Source organism: Pezoporus wallicus, unplaced genomic scaffold (genome assembly GCF_028554395.1).
Source record: "Pezoporus wallicus isolate ANWC-B61680 ecotype Strahan unplaced genomic scaffold, APGP_CSIRO_Pwel_v1 contig_4055, whole genome shotgun sequence".
NCBI classification, from domain to species: Eukaryota; Metazoa; Chordata; class Aves; order Psittaciformes; family Psittacidae; genus Pezoporus; species Pezoporus wallicus.
Genome location: NW_026642952.1, coordinates 731,359 through 737,608, shown reverse-complemented (window position 1 = coordinate 737,608; position 6,250 = coordinate 731,359).

Below are 6,250 nucleotides of genomic sequence, written 5' to 3'. Positions count from 1 at the left end.
TATGAACTATTTTCTTTCCTCTCTGTCCTGGGTTCAGCAGTAGCAGTCATTTTTCTCCTTCTTGGTAGCTGGTGCAGTGCTGTGTTTTGACTTTCGGCTTGGGAACAGAGCTGATAACAATGATGGTTTGGTTTGGCCAAGGACTTTGTGAGCCTCATGCTCTGCCAGGGAGGAGGGGAAGCCAGGAGGAAGCAGAGACAGGACACCTGACCCAAGCTAGCCAGAGGTATTCCATACCACAGCATGTCATGCCCAGGATGTAACTGAGAGTTACCCAGAAGGGCTGGGACTGCGGGGTTGGAGGAGATGTCGGGCAGAGCTTGGTCGGGCTGGGGGGGGCGAGTTATCGGTCAGCTGGTGGTGAGATGTTGTATTCGCTTCCCTTGTTATTTCCTTTATCATTGTTATTATTGGTGGTAGCAGTAGTGATCTGTGTTATACCTTAGTTACTAAACTGTTCTTATCTCAACCCATGGGAGCTGCATTCTTTTAGATTCTCCTCTCCATCCCTCTGGGAGTAGGGGGAGGGAAAGAAGTGGGGGAGTGAGTGAACGAGTTGCCTGACTGAGTTTAAACCACAACACTCTCCTCATCCTGTGCTTTATTGAGTGCAACAGAACCCCAGTGAAGAATACTCCCAGGCTATTTTCTGAATAGCTGTGCTGCCTTCATGTCTGTTGGTCAAATGTGGGATATTCTTCAGCCCTACTCCTTTCACAGCCTTTCATATTTAGTTATCTGGACCTTTGAAAGAGTTGAGCATTCTGCATGAATTTCCCATTCTACATGGAGTTTTTTGTATTCAGCAGACAGGAAGAAATGAACCATAGCTTTTAGGCAGCTTTCACTGCAGAGATCTCAAAAACAGTGTCCCACCGGCATCCATCTAGTGGTTTTTCAACAGAACTGAGAGACTGGGAGAGATGGTATAATGTCAGGAGCTCCCTTGTCTGCAGGGATGTTTGGCTACGTGTCTCTTGCTCACTAAATATATTTACCTACTGTTTCATAAACTGAAGCTTCACACAGCTTTTATGAAATGAGAGTTTTGACAAGGAGCAACTCATTGAATCTTAGTGGAAGCAAAGCCAGAGTGATATTGATGAGGAAAATTAATTCTTTGAAAATTTTATTTCCCCTCTACCCAAGACCTGTCTAGTTAGTGTAAGGACCTCCGCTGAAGTAATGACTAATCAAAGAAAGCAAGTAGATTTTTCCAGTTTGTTGGTTTGGGATTTTTGTGTGTGTCCTTGTCCATCTTTGACACAAGAGTGTTCATTGACTCCTACTTGGAGCTTAAATCCATGGAGCACTTCAGTGTTCACATGCTTGTGGGACAGTGCAGCTCTTGAAGGCCTTGACTGCTACAAGTAAAGCATTTCCATATAAAGGGATCAGACATGGGGTGGAAGCAGAGAATGGCTGTCTTTAAAAAACACCCTAAAAGCACCCTCTTCTTGAAGCCTTTAGCAAATACCAAATGAATAGCAACTAGCATGAAGCAAATAGCGTGGCCAGCAGGGCCAGGACAGTGATCATCCTCCTGTACTGAGCACTGGTGAGGCTGCACCTCGAATCCTGTGTTCAGTTCTGGCCCCTCACTACAAAAGTGACATTGAGGTGCTGGAGCAAGCCCAGAGAAGGGCTGCAAAGCTGGTGAAGGGTCTGGGGCAAAATCTGATGAGGAATGGCTGAAGGAACTGAGGGGGTTTAGTCTGGAGAAGAGAAGGCTCAGGGGGAACCTTATCCCTCTCTACAACTGCCTGAAAGGAGGTTGTAGTGAGGTGGGGGTTGGTCTCTTCTCCCAAGTAACAAATGATAGGACAAGAGGTAACGGCCTGAAGCTGCACCAGGGGAGGTTTAGATCAGATAATAGGAACAATTTCTTCACAGCAAGGGTGATCAGTCACTGGAACAGGCTGCCCAGAGCAGTGGTGTCATCACTGTCCATGGAAGTGTTCAAAAACTGTGTAGATGAGGCCCTTAGTGACATGGTTTAGTGGTGGACTTGCCAGTCCTGGGGCAGTGGTTGGACTTGGTAATCTTAAAGTCTTTTCCAACCTAGTTGATTCTATGATTCTCTGTTTTTATGATTTATTTCTTGCTTAAGAATGATACTATGTGATTATCCTCAGTTCAATAAACTGATCATGCCAGAAATTTCGTAAGTCAGAGGAGCATTTTTGTCATGAACTTGGTAAAAGGAAACACACTTTTATGTTAAGCCAAAACAAGCATGGTGTGTCAGATGACTGGAATAAAATGCCACCCTGCTCTCTGTGCCAAGTGTGATCATAACAGAGTGCCATTAAGGGCAAAAAGGGTAGCTATTACACAAGAAAATGGGAAGGTGGTTGAATGTGCTGGTTTGAAAAATTCTATTATGTTACGTAGCAGTGCCAAAACACATCAGTAAATACGTTAAACACATGGAGGAAATAATACTCACTTTAACAAGGTACAGAAGAGAGCACTATTTATTATTATTTTACTTACTCTGAAGTGTTTTATTAAGTAGTTAGTGAGGTTATTCAGAAGATATGACAAAATACAATACAAGTTGTTAACCAGCAAGATAGGCTTCCTGATGATAACACAAAAGAAACTGTACCTCATATATGTTTTCACCCTCAGGCTTAAGGCCTGGAGCTAGCTGTTATGGATTCTGTGACCAATATGACTTTTCTCAGAGCATTCACACTTACTATTACACTTACAAATCACGTGGATGTCTTTATACATGCTAAAATGAAATATGTATACCAGGAACTTTTCCTGGCTATCAAGCTGTGTGATTTGTGGCATAAGTAAAATAAGAAGTAACATTACTGTTCTGTTATTAGAGGAACGCCCCTGGCTCTAGTCCTGGTGGGCTATAGATTCAGACTGGGAGAGGTACCAGCATCCTTTGGTGAAAATAATTTCCAAAATAATCAATGGCACCCCAGCAGCCCTTTCATCTTCAGAATGAGAACTGTATTGTCTGAAGATACGTATCTTTATGAGTCAGTTTCAGTTCTACAGTGCAAAGCTGTGTAAGCCCCACAGATCTATCATTGCTAGTGTCTCCAGTGTAAGGAGAGTCACTGGCAGAGCTGGACCACCCCTCCTGCTTTTGGCTGGGAGGAGGCATGTGGTCTGAGAAGTCAGATGAAGATCTGGATAATTAAGAGCTTCCTCTGTTTATAGGTCATTGCTGCTGAGCTCTGAACTTAACAGGGGATTTGTTAAAAGTTGAGACTTACCTCTAACAGAGTCTAGTGAACACTGGCCTATGGGGACTGATGGTGAGACCAGGAGACCAGAGTAACTTGCAGGACAAGTTACTCTGTCACAAGCTTTCTTCCTGAGCTCTCCAGCCCTGGTGTTAGTTTGTGCCAGTGATGACGGTGGGTTCAGTGGCAAGATCTGTTCAATGGGAGAAACACTGATAATGCCTTCAAGGTTTGCTGTCAACAGAGTTAAAATGAGATCTTATGAGCATTTTTCATTATTGCTTGGCATTTATCATTCTGACTTTTTTTGCAGAAGAGGAAAAGGAAATGAGAACTTGAGCTACTTTGCTTTGTTTCCGTACTTTAGTGATTTGTCACTTAAACTCATATCCTCCGCTGTTGGCTCACAGTGATTTCCAGCTCAATCCCATGTTTCCTACTGGCACAACACATTTAAACAGCTGAAAAATGTTTTTGTGTACTTCAACAACATTCCATCTAGTTTGCCACAAATGTGCTGATAGCAGCTGAAAGTATTCCTGGACAAAATATTAAGTCAGAACATGGTTTGACAAACAATGTTCAATCAAAACAAAAGTTTTGATTTTTGAAAAGACAAACAAAAATTCAATCACATTAAATAAATGATCATCCACTTTCAGACGATAATTAAACGTCCTGACCTTAAAAAAAAAAAAGAGAAAATCAGCCAGCTGAACTTACCAGTTCCAATTAAAAAATTATACATTTTAGAAAAGCAATCCTGAAGATCATAGTAAATCTGGATGAGTTTAACTGCAGACTTCAAAAATTGGACATTAATGAAAGAACCTACAACTGCAGATAAATATTCTATGTAAAGTGATATAGTTCAGCAAGTTGAGAACATCACAGTCCATTAGTTAACATACAAGCTTCAAAAGGTCCCGTATCTTTAAAGGCAGTAGCAAAAAATGCCTAACAGGCCTTAAAAAAACTGTTTCATGGACCCTTTGTCTTAAAGACTACCAGCACTTAGTAGAACATAGGCTGAAGGACAAAAAAAAATTGCAAATGCAATGCCAGTTTTACCTAAAAGATAGAAGAGAACCCGCATAGACCTGTGAATTCTCTCTGCATGACATAGACCTGGAAAATATGTAGCAGCATATAGAAATTGTGTTTTAAGCACTGACTCCTTACCACTGAAAATTGGTATGTTTAGGTTTTAGTTCAGGATTTGTAAACACAAAATTTGATTCTGTACTGGCTGAAGCCAAGTCCTGCACTACCCAATGGGTAGAAGATGGTGCCAGAAAAGCTAACGGATTGGTCAGATGTTGACACATATACGTCTTAACCAAATTAGTTCCTGAAAGTTTTTATGATGGCACACAATTCATGGCCTATATTTGTTTAACAACAGAATTTAATAATTGAAAATTAAGTTTGGTTTTATTAACCAGTTCAGGGAGCTGATCCACACTCATGGAAGAAATTCGAGCAAGGTTCTGGGCTGAATCACTATTTTCTTTAGGGCTCCTGCCTGCCCATGTGGTTAGTTCTGTTTCACTGTCAGTGGAATAGGGTTTCCTGGATTCCGTATTTCTGAACAGTGTCAACTAGAGAGGGTTCAAATGAGTTTGCTGTATCTGGAGACATGCCACACTCAGCAGGACAGTAGGATCATGCAAAAGTAGGATTCAACAGGGGCATGAGGTCCACTAGGAAATGGAACCTACACACCTGGAAAACCCTTTTAAGAAGCTGCCTGAGGGACTATCTACATTCTTGCATGCTTTTACTTGCCTGCTCCTCAGTCAATATCATAATTAACATTGTCCTGGGTTCAGCAGTACGACAAACATACAAAGAGTTCTATTGACGCCAGGGCACACAAGGATTAGGGATTTATCTTAAATCTATATTTCTTAGAAAACTGCCATTTGCAGTTCAATAAAAATGTTATAATCTGGGTAGGGCTGAGAAGAGAACCATGGTTATAGAACTGGAAAATCCACCTGATAAATGAGACTCCAGGGTGTCATACCATTCAACTTTTCAAAAAAGAAGTGCCTCACTGATGGCCTGCACATACCCAGATTACAGAGCATCCTGTCCAGAAGAAAAGATTTAACAACTTCCAAGGCAGGAACTGGTGCTAGACCAACTCAGAAATAGAAACTCAGAACTTTCAAACAGTGGAGCGATTTATTGAGAAATGTAGTGGATTGTCTATGGTGGATTTTTTGTCAAATTTCATGAGCTTTAAAAGAAAATAAAATATATAAGTCTAAGATGAATAAATTTAGGCCAGCCTTGCATTACAATATAGAACATTAGACTAGAAGACTCTTCCAGATTATAATGAAATATAGTAATTGACATAGAATTTTCAGGACAAAGAGTGGTTTACAAAAGTCTAGGAAGTATGATACAAGAAGCCAATGGTATTTCTGAATTAGGTAAATTAAGACACAAAGGTAGCAATTAAAAAATAGGTACTGAAAGATGTGCATCTTTTGGAAGTCTTAGCACCTTCAGTAGCCCCACCTAGGAATGTAGACCCTATCAAACATATAAATAACAAGGAAAAAAAACCTGCTTCTAAAGCAAAAACAGTTGACCTGCGAGAGGATTTGTATCTGGATTTGGAAGCTGAATCAGACTGCAAAGTCAGATTGAGATAAGAAATTCTTCAGAACAGCAGTGGCAGAGATCTCTGGATGTAAAATTCTGACACAACCTCAAGTGGAAGATCAGCTGCCAGTCTGGTCAGAAAGAAGATACTGATTTCAAAACAAGTAAGTGCTTTGCCCTCTGCACTTTCTCTGACACCTTAAAGAGAGAAAGATTTGACTATTTTAGCTCATAGGACTTGTAAATCTAATTGGTTAGGAAACTGGCTCTTTCAGGTTAGTTTCACACTTAATTTTTGTAATACATCCGATTTAAAACAAGTTATACGTATTACTGACTACTGTCTGTTCGTATAAGGTTTAAAGGCTCTAAGGATATAAAAAAAGGCCCCACTAGATGCATCTTGTGAGAAAAGC